The 10,415-nt window shown below is 36.3% G+C and overlaps 2 non-coding genes across 2 annotated transcripts; both read left to right on the top strand.

Moving 5' to 3' along the window:
- The first annotated feature begins 7,130 nt into the window (after positions 1 to 7,130).
- TRNAQ-CUG (transfer RNA glutamine (anticodon CUG)) lies at positions 7,131 to 7,202 on the top strand. The gene has a single exon. It is a non-coding gene; the product is annotated as a tRNA-Gln (tRNA).
- Positions 7,203 to 10,343: 3,141 nt separating this feature from the next.
- TRNAQ-CUG (transfer RNA glutamine (anticodon CUG)) lies at positions 10,344 to 10,415 on the top strand. Its single transcript has one exon. It is a non-coding gene; the product is annotated as a tRNA-Gln (tRNA).

The raw sequence follows: 10,415 nt of genomic DNA, 5'->3' as shown, positions 1-10,415 counted from the left end.
AATTTACTAAGTACATATTTTGTATCTACTTAAGTCTACAATTTTTTTTTTCCCTGATAGAATGTAAATTTCTGGAAGCAACAAATTTCTTTTTTTTTTCCTTTGGTGTCCCCAGAGTTTGTAACAAAATATGTGCTTTAATAAAACCTTGTGGATCGGTGGAGGGTTTTGAATATTTGATCTTCATTTTAGTCAATATTTCAGAGAAGTGACATGATCTTTTCTTTTTGCAGAAAGGAGATGTTAAGAAGGGCAGATTGGAAGCAGTTAAAGGTAGGAAGATTCATTAGAACTAAGAAATAATACAGACAATGGCTAAAGAGGGCCTGTATTTGAAAAGAGAGTTTATGTAAGAGATGCTGCTAAGGTGGCATGCATCAACCCCTGTCAGTGATTGAAGATAGGCAGTAAAGAATATGGAAGAGACATATATAAAACCACAAAGTTTAAATTCTTTTCTCTTGTTCTTGTTCTCCTTTTCGTGGTGTTCCTCTATCTCCTCCTCCTCCTCTTTCTTCTTCTCTTCCTCCTCCATTTCCTCCTTCTCCTTCAGAAGTTCTGCTATAAATAGAAAGATATCAGGACAAGAAATAGGTTTTAGAGAAAGATTCCGGATTGGCTGGATGTGTTAGATTTGATTTGGGGTGAGCTATCAAAGGGTCAATATTCTTTTTAAATGCAGATCTCAAGCCTAGAGAGAGAGAAATTCGGGCTGAATCCCGAATTATCTTAATGACTGAGAAATTGTAGAAAAAAGTAGACCAAGAACATATCTAGCTCACATATTTTTCCATTTCTACAATCTCTTCTGGGTCATGAGGTCCTCTTGCTGTCTTTCAGGATGAAAGCTTATGGGGTTTTCCCTCTATCCCTCCTTTCCCTTCTTATATATATATATATATATATATCACTTCTCACTATGAACTTCATGACTTAGTTGAAGTGATCTCCTTGCCACCATTCCACACATTCTATTTCCCTATAAGATACCTTTACAATTCCTCTTGTTTCTTGCCCAGAATGCTCTATTCGGCCCCACTTCTAGCTTTTTTGGTTTCTTTCAAGATTCCATTCAAATTTCACTTAATGAAAGTCTATCCCGGTTTTCTCACTCCCCCATATCTTTTTTTCTGATATTTCTTTCCATTTACATTGTATATATTTTTAATGTAAATAGTTACAGATTTGGATGTAAGTTCCCTAAATTCAGAAGCAAAGTTTTAGTACCATGCTTGGTAAGTATTAATCACTTAATAAATTCTTGTTGAATGTAAAGAAATTTGAATGGTGCTACCCAGACACTTTTATTTATTTATTTATTTTTCTAAATGTTGATGTCCAGTAAGGGATCTAGAAGGCTTCGGTTGAAATTATTTTCGGAATAAAGAACTAAATTAATTTTCCTTATATTTGACAACTTAAATTCCTTGTCTTTTTTATTTTCTAGATAGTAGACTTAGGACATTTCTCCAGCAAAACAAGCAAATGAAAAGTCTGCACAGTTTCCTCAATGTGCTTGGCATCTCAACCAATTGTTATTGGGCCTTAAAACCAAGTCATTCCTGGAATGGTTCTTGACATACTTCTAATTTATGGAAATTCCCAAAAACACTCTCATCATTTTAGAGCCAGCATAACATTAATGCCTGAAGAGATGAGGATTGACCTTTATCAGTGACCTTTTAGACCCAGGATAGCAAAATCTAAATTGAGAACTCATTCAGTAGTCAGATTACTTTTGGGCATGAACTTGATAGGAACAATATTTTGTAGACTCAGAGGGTATGCCTGCCTGAATTATTGGGAAGAGATATAGGTCCATTCGTATTTATTATATATTTAAAGTAAATATCTCATGTTATATCTTTAACATATTTTATTTTTTCCAATTACATGTAAAAACATGTTTAACATTTTTTAAAATTTTGATTTCTAAATACACTCCTCTCCCTTTCTCCCCAGTGAGAAGGGAATTTTAGAAAGTTTATTCATGTGAAGTCATATAAAACAGATTTCTATATCAGTCAGTTGTAAAAGAAACACAAAGAAAAAAAGTTTTTTAAAGAATGCTTTGATATATATTCAGACTCTTTTTGTGGAGATGGGTAGTATTTTTTATCTTAAATTTGTTGAAATTGTCTTAGATTATTGAATTGCTGAGACTAGCTAAGCCATCCACATTTGGTGGATAAGCCATACAACATATGGATTACTGTGGTTAGTGTTTTCCTGTTTCTGCTCACTTTACTTTGTATCAGTTCATGTAGCACTTTCCAGATTTTTCTGAAATCATACTGTTCATCATTTCTTATAGCATTTTTTATATAATATTCCATCATATATACCACAAACTGTTAAGCCATTCCTCAATTGATAGAAATTTCTCATTTTCCAATTCTTTGCCACCATAAAAAGAGCTGCTATAGCTATTTTTGTACTTATAGATCCTTTTCCTTTTATTTTTTGTTTGTCCTTTGTTTTTGAAGATTAATGACATCACATGGTGATGTCTTCACTTGAGAGTGAATTAAATTTAAGTAAGACAGAGTTCAACAAAGTTGCTAGCCTCACTCTCTCTTCCAGAGTCATTGAAATCTAGAGGCAGGACACAAGTTAGGACCTCTGGAAATGGCCCAGGGTGTAAAATTGGAAGCAACTAAAGGTAAGAAGACTCATTAGAACTAATGAAATAATACAGACAATAGCTAAAGAGGGCTGTTACCATAAAATGGTATCTCGATGTTTGTCTAAACTAAAAATTCCACAGGGCCCACCCACTTTAGCTGTTTTCATGACCACTGGAACAAACTGTTTTCATCTACCCTTTCTTCTAGGGGGTGGGAAGGGAGGAGAGCCATCTTCCCATGCTTGAAGCAAGCATTTCCTTAATTTATCAGTAGGTTTGAGGCTTGTTAATTACTTTCAACCTGGTTTAACCTGTCTGCCAAGATGGTTTTACCAGGGTGTGGCTGCTGTGCATGCTATAGCTTCTTGGAGCCACAAGTATGAATTGGATCTCTCAGATTGGCTAAAATGACAGGAAAAAACAAGGACAAATGTTGGAAGGGATGTGGTAAAACTGGGAAACTTAATACATTGTTGGTGGAGTTGTGGATGGTTTCAGCCATTCTGGAGAGCGATTTGGAACTATGCTCAAAAAGTGCATACCCTTTGACCCAGCAATGTTTCTATTAGGCCTATATCTCAAAGAGATCTTAAAGGAAGGAAAGCCACCCACATATGCAAAAATGTTTGTGGCAACCCTTTTCATAGTGGCAAGAAACTGGAAACCAAGTCCATGCCCATCAGTTGAGGAATGACTGAATAAATTATGATATATGAATGTTATGGAATATTATTATTCTATAATAAATGATCAGGATGATGATTTTAGAAAGGCCTGGAGAGACTTACATGAACTGATGCTGAGGGAAGTGAGCAGAACCAGGAAGTCATTGTATATGGCAACATCAATAATTTATGATGTTCAATTCTGATGAATGTGACTTTTTCCAACAATGAGATGACTGATGCCAGTTTCAATGATCTTGTGATGAAGAGAGCCATCTACACCCAGAGAGAGGACTGTAGGAATTGAATGTGGATCATCACAACACAGCATTTTCACTCTTTGTTGTTGTTCGTTTGCATTTTGATTTCTTACTCATTTTCTTTTTTTTTTTTTCATCTTGATTTATCTTGTGTAGCAATATGAATTTAACATATATTTTAACATGTTTAACATATATTGAATTACTTGCCATCTAGGGGAGAGGGTGGGGGGATGGAGGAAAAAATTGTAAACACAAAGCTATGCAAGGGTCAATGTTGTCAAATTATCCATGCATATATTTTAAAAATAAAAAGCATTCTTTAAAAAAAAAATCAAGTATGAGTTGGGTGATTAAAAGCCGACATGCCCCCTTTGTCTAGGTGCTATTATTTGACTGTTCATCAATTGGGGAATGACCCATTCTGCTCTTTCCCTCCCTCCCTACCTTTATCCTGCCTCTGCCTCTGTGTCTCTCTCTCCTTTCACCCTGTGTTTTACTTCTATGAAGGATTATGTGGTTTCTCATAAAATCAATAAGGTAGATTGAACCTATAACCTAAATTTTAGATTGAACCTATAACCTAAATTTTAGTTTATGAAGGTTTGATGGGTTTGGGAAAAATGAAATTTTTTGTACAAACCTTATATTAGAATGCTCATATCAGCTCAAGAAGCATTAGCAAACATTGTAACCATAAACTTACACAAATACACCTGCAATGAGTCAACCATATCAGCTTGATTAGGAATTTAGCAAACTTTGGTAACCTATTTACCACTTTCACATAAGCAATTATGAGCAGGCAGTGAAAATTAACCGGATAAGGGGAGGGAGTCATGGGTTCCTATGGTTTTGATTATTTAATCATTCCCAATTTTGTAACCATCAGCCTCCTTTCTTTGAGCACTCGGGGAACTGACTGCTCCCTTCTCGAGAGACATTCTACTAAAACTTCTAATCTTCACTTTGAGAAATCTCTAATAGTCATTTTAAGTCAGGGGTAGTTTTGCTGTCCCACACACTTCTGATCATCACTTCCAACATACCCTCCTTTCCATCACCATCCATCCCCTCCCTCCCTGCTACTTTTCTATAGAGTAAGATTTCTATACCCAACTGAGTTTGTTATTCCCTCTTTGAACTAATTGTGAGAATAAGATTCAAGTATTGTACTTCCCCTTTTCCCTTCCATTATAAAGCTTCCATCAAGTCTCTTTTATGTGAGATAATTTATCCACATTCTACCTTTCCCTGTTTTCAGTACATTCCTTTTTCTCACACCCTAATTATATTTTTTATATCACTCCATCACAGAGAAGTCACATCCCTACCCTCTAAACTGTTCTAATAAGGATAAAGTTCTTAGGAGTTATCATCTTCCCAAGTAGGAATGTAAATAGTTTAACTTTAGATACGGTTTTAAGAAGCAAAAGAACTCAACGAGGAGGCTTTGGAATCCTTATTGGTGGTTTAACAAGTGTAACGACAAATTTTCCACATATTCTGTACAGGATGTTTTGTCTTGAATATTTGTAGTGATGTTTCACTTTGATGGTTTGAATTTGTCTAGTAGGCCAGCTGATTGTTCTGTAAAATTTATTTCTACTCCCAGGTCTAAGAATAGTAAAAGTTTTTATTTCAATTAAATATTTTAAAAGTCCAATTTGTAAAAGGCACTATGATAGTGTAGTAAATATTTACATGGTTCTAGGTCACAGAGCATTAGCAGAAACAGGGAGTCTGGTCATCCTGTCCTTTCATCTACCTACCTATAATCACCTTCTACAGACCATTTTCTCCAAGAAAAGGAAGTGTATATGTCTTTTCTCTATAATTCCTACTCTTCCAACCTCTTTGCTAATGCAAATGTAATAGAAACTGACTCAATAACATTGTTTGGTTGATACAACTTCTCTATGTGGAAAGGTTAGGGAGATTTGTAGGGAAAATATCATTTTCATAATTATTGATATATGTTTGATGAATATGCCAATAATCTACCTTTTTCATAGTTACTATTTTCCTAGCAGACTTTGACTTGGGAGTCAGTCTTACAATGCAACTTGAAATGATCAGTTAACTCTTGAAAGCACTCTCCTGTATCAATGAAGCGATTCAAAACTTGTAGAAACTGTCTTGTCAAAGTACTCTGTCCCCTACCAAATAATGATCCCCAGGATTTGAAACAATCGCCTAAGAGCTGTTCCCATTTGACTGGAGAACATCCATACTGTCCTACAGTAGTGGGCTTGTCATGGGAAACCACTCAGGCCCCGACAATTTATTTTTCATTTGTGATCCATTTCTCCTCCCTTCCTACTTATGATTTATGTATAAAATCTCTACCTTTCCTGCAATAGAAGGTTTCCTGCCCAAGGGAACTTCCAATAAAAACTGTATTCCTTGCTCTGAAATTGATGAATTAAACTTACTTTATCTCTAAAACCTGTTTCTAGTCCCGTTTTGTGCTACTGCAACTATTCAGTTTAGAAACCAAGACAGTAAAAATCTGTTAACAGCTTGCAGTCCAGTTGTGATTACTGTATATGCAAGTAAAGCACCTAGGAGAGACTGGGAGTATTCACAGTCCTTCTGTAACTGATGCTGTTCTAATCAAACTGAGACCTATTGAAGACCTAGCTTAAAAATGCCAAAGTCTCCGACTACATCCAGGGCCATCTCCAGTTTTCTTGATTTATATCTTGTCAATGGACTCAGATGATTTTGGAGAGAAAAGGGAAACAGGTGAACTTGCACAGCCTCCCTCACTTAACTCCATTTACTTGAATGAATACTACTTAAATAATGGTAGTAGTTACTATACAACTCGGTCTTGTTTAAAGGAAAGATTTCTCAAATGCAAACATTGAAACTCTCAAATTTAATCTCTGACCCCGGAGTATGTTCCCGCATTTAAATTATGCACAGAAGCCTGAGGCTTAACTGGATGGTTTCCCCTGAAAGTTTGATTTCTTTCCAATCTGGGGGCTAAAAGGAGATTGGAGGATTCAAGAAATCAGTCTCTATTGAGAGTGGTGGCACCCTGCTAGAGCAGCCCACCAGGCCATTTTTTTTTTTTAAGGGAGGGGGGAGGGGGAGAAGTGTTCTGCTTCTTGCTCCGGACTGGGAGAAGTGCATTCGATTTCAGATTTTTTTATTCACAAAAAGAATCATTTATTAAGCGAATAATCATCCAAGGGAACTCTTCGTTGCCTATTCCGTTCCCTCTTTGGGGGGAGAGGGGGAAGGGAGAAGAGGGAAAGTGAAACTGATTACAAAGAAAGATCGCTACCGATATTCTGAGGGACCTAGGAAGAATTTTTGCTTGATTTTCTAGTGCAGAGCAGAAAATGAAAACGGAGGACAGATTAGGAAGGGAAGAAAAGGGATCACAGGATCGAAGATTCAGTAAGGATCTTAGAGATAACTAGAGATGTTCATTTCAATTGCCTCTGGATGTCTGTATAACTCAGGAATTTAAAAAAATCTCCTGATGGCTGGAAGAAAAGTAGAGGATGAAAACAAAGATATGATTATTGAAGTCCTAGAGGGAAAAAAAGAAAATCTCAGTGGAGTGGTTCCATGGTGTAATGGTTAGCACTCTGGACTCTGAATCCAGCGATCCGAGTTCAAATCTCGGTGGGACCTGCTCTTTGTCACTTCTTTGACTTCTACAAGTCAATGTAGAAGTGTTTTTAATGACAATAATGGGATCAACGACTTTCTTCTGATACTGAAGACCGGTACAGTTGAACATTTCTTAATTTCGTGTTCTTTCTGCCTTCGTCGCGAAATTCTGAGGCAAAAGGGAAAAATATAAGTGTGTGTTCTTCCGTAGGAGTAGGTGACTGATGTTCTAGTCTTAAGATACTGTCTACTTTTCTGGAAGTAACCTTGAAGTAGTATGATGGAATAAGTAGAATTGGAGATGTTCCGGGCTCGAACTCCGGAAGTTGAAGACAGGCAAAATTTTGACTTTAGTCAATTCCCTTAGCCTGTCTCAGCTGCCTCTTTTTTTTTTTTTTTTTTTTTTTTTTTTTTTTTTTTTTTTAATGATGTTTGGAGTAGGTAGTATCTGAGACTATCTTGATGATGATTCTGAGTCAGTCAATAAGCATTGAGTGCCCGGCACTTAATTAAGTAAACACTAAGGATACAATTAAGAAAAAGAATTATAATTAAAAAGAATTACAATTAAGAAAAAGAATTATAATATATATAATAAGAATTATATATGCAATTAAGAATAAGAATAATATAAAATCTCAAGGAGTTTACAATCTAACTCGGAAAGACTAGACAAGAAAGAAAGCTGCTGGGTCAAGATAAAAAATCTGAGGGTACCGGAGAGGAAACTCTCCAACACTGTAATCAGAAGGGAGGAGCAACTGAAAGGTACAGAGGAGGTGTTGAGTACCAGATTTCTCCATGGTAATATTTGTGGTGATGGGCTTATCCTACGGGAAGCATATTGTTTTTAGAATCCAAACCAAGTAGAACCCTTGGTGAAAAATGAAGATCAATTCATCCTGAGTCAATTAACCCTTCTAGGTCCCTTTGTTTCCTCGTCTATAAAATGGTATATTATCTATAATACTGCCTTCAAAGGGAAATTCAAAAACTTTCGAGCTTCATATAAACACTTATTATCAGGTCTTGGGAAACATAAGTCAGCCCCTTTCTCCTTCAGCCTAGCCTATTCCATCACGAGGTAAGTAGACAGATCTCGGCCCTTTAAAAGAACCTCAAGAAATTTTTATCGCTCTCTCTTAAGTCCCACAGATTCAATTTTTCTTTTTCCTCTTCCCAAAAATCATCTGGTTCTTTAACTTTAACCTTTTACTTTCGTTGTGTAGAGTGATAGTCAAATGACTTGTTCCTGTTCATGCTGGTGGAGAGCCCAGGATGTTTCAGGCTAAATTTGAACCTTAGGGGCCAGCTCTTGGCCCCTTGTAGCACCTGGGGCCTCTGATACACTCTTCCTTTCCAGTTTTACTTGCTGTCAGGACTGTTTAAGCTGTTTTCCAAAACAGTTTCTCCCCGATACACCCCCCCAAAAAAAAAAATTCCCCCATGTAGGGAAATAGAGCTTGGCTTGCCTCGTTCCTGACTTTCATATCACAGTGAACACAGAATATCTCCCTTAGCAAGCTTAATCATGAACTTTGAACTCTTGTGTTTGCTCTCTCCTGATTTCAGTTATTTCTGGATGTAGATTTACCTAGGCTTGGGGATGGCCTTATAAAAGATTTGGCGAGATCTTAGCTTCTAATCAGTTCCTTTCAGCTGAGAAATTCTCTTGGAGAGATCATCCTTTAACAAAAAGATTGACCGAAAGTCAGTTTTACCAGGAGTTTCTTGGACAGTATAGAAGTGAGGTAAAAATGCAAATAATTAATTAGCTGCACTGCAAAATGCTTTATATTCTTATGAGATTTAAGTATGACCCCAGCAGACTATGAAAGTATTACTAAATCTAGTTGACTTTTGTTTTTATTAAATGCATACTTATACATTTTTGTTTAACATTCCTTTCATGTATATTAATAAATTCCTATCCCATAATAAAAACTCACAACATTATGAGTATTATATTATACCATAATATGCATTCATAATATACACTGATTTTTTTTTTTACCTTTAGGGGAAAACCCAAAGTTACTTATTAATTAAGTTGTAAGTCAAGTTCTGGTGGGAGCACTTAAGAAACCAGAAAGTGGGAGAACAGGAAGCAAAGCCCTTCTAAGGAGAGGTCACCTCTCCTCCACTTCATCTTAGTCCAAATCTCATGACCATGTGACAGAACATAGCACTGCATTCCCTGTGGGCCCAAAAGAAGTTAAAGGCATGACTCAGTTCTTCCAGAAATATTTTCATATATACATATATACATACATAATTACTATGAAAGAGATAGAAAGGAAAAGAGACCAAGATAAAGTGAAATAGGCAGAAAAATTGAGACACCAAGACAGAGAATGGGTGAGGGGAGGGAAGAAGGGAGAGAGAGGATACAAAGAGACACAAACACACAGAAAAAGTACAAAGAGACAGACAAATACACAGAGATAGAGAGCTGTTTTGAGTGAAAAGAGCAATGTTTTGTATTATTATATTATTTGTACAAATTGTATTATGTAATATTTGTATTATTTGTATAATTGGGGTGTGACTAAAGCGGCTGTTTCTGTGTATAGATTTAGAAACTGACTTGTTTGAGATTACTGTCGACATTTAGTTATCAGATGGATTAGGTTCTCTCAGCACGTACCTGATGTTCCTAGTACTCAATGTTTTGGATTCTCTTACCACTCTCAAACTGAGATCTAGTGAACTGGAAATCTGCGCTCAAGAGCCCCTCGATCCTTCCCCCTTCCCCCCTCCCCCAAAGTGATGAAATCTATTAAAAAAAAAAAAAAAATAGAAGGTATGAATCAGAAGGGAGTAACTTTCCTGACTTTTGAAGAAAATTTTCCCTTGTGCATCCTTTCCTCTCCCAAAAATATTTCCTTTCTAAAAATCAAAGCCCTTTTCCTCTTGAATATTTTGCATATATTAGGAACAATCCGATGCCTTTTATGCAGCTCCATCTGGCTGTTAGATGAGGTACAAAAGGGATTTCTGGCATTCTTCCTATTCAGGGGAGAAAGTGAAAAGAACTTCCTCTAGGGAAAAGAAGATAAAAAAGGAAGTATAGATTTTAAATGAAACTTAAAACAAAAAATGCTTTAGCTAAAAGATATCGCTTTTGCGTCATATAAAATTCCCACCGAGAGTTTCTCGTCTGGTTCCATGGTGTAATGGTTAGCACTCTGGACTCTGAATCCAGCGATCCGAGTTCAAGTCTCGGTGGAACCT

The sequence above is a fragment of the Sminthopsis crassicaudata genome, chromosome 4 (assembly GCF_048593235.1).
Source record: "Sminthopsis crassicaudata isolate SCR6 chromosome 4, ASM4859323v1, whole genome shotgun sequence".
Lineage (NCBI taxonomy): Eukaryota > Metazoa > Chordata > Mammalia > Dasyuromorphia > Dasyuridae > Sminthopsis > Sminthopsis crassicaudata.
Note: the sequence above shows the minus strand (reverse complement) of the source record. Positions and strands in the feature narration are given on the sequence as shown.